The following is a 311-nucleotide window of genomic DNA, read 5'->3' as shown; positions in this document are numbered from 1 at the left end:
TAACAATAACTTCTTGAACCTTTCCTAAGGAATTATGCAAAATAAAACAAAACTGACTATAAATATAATCCAACAATACGTATAATCTCATAGAGGAAAAAAGATAATAGATATAATCAAGAGCAATAACCCTGACACATATGATATATGTCTATTGATTACATAAAAATAGATACATAGAAAAACTTTTAACTATATCATCAGTGCACTGGTATTTTATTTAATAATTTTTAATCGCTGATCTTAATTATAAAAATATATATAACATATATAATTAAGATTAACGGTTAAAATTTATTAAAATACTGGTA

Source organism: Arachis ipaensis, chromosome B03 (genome assembly GCF_000816755.2).
Source record: "Arachis ipaensis cultivar K30076 chromosome B03, Araip1.1, whole genome shotgun sequence".
Classification (NCBI taxonomy): Eukaryota; Viridiplantae; Streptophyta; class Magnoliopsida; order Fabales; family Fabaceae; genus Arachis; species Arachis ipaensis.
Note: the sequence above shows the minus strand (reverse complement) of the source record.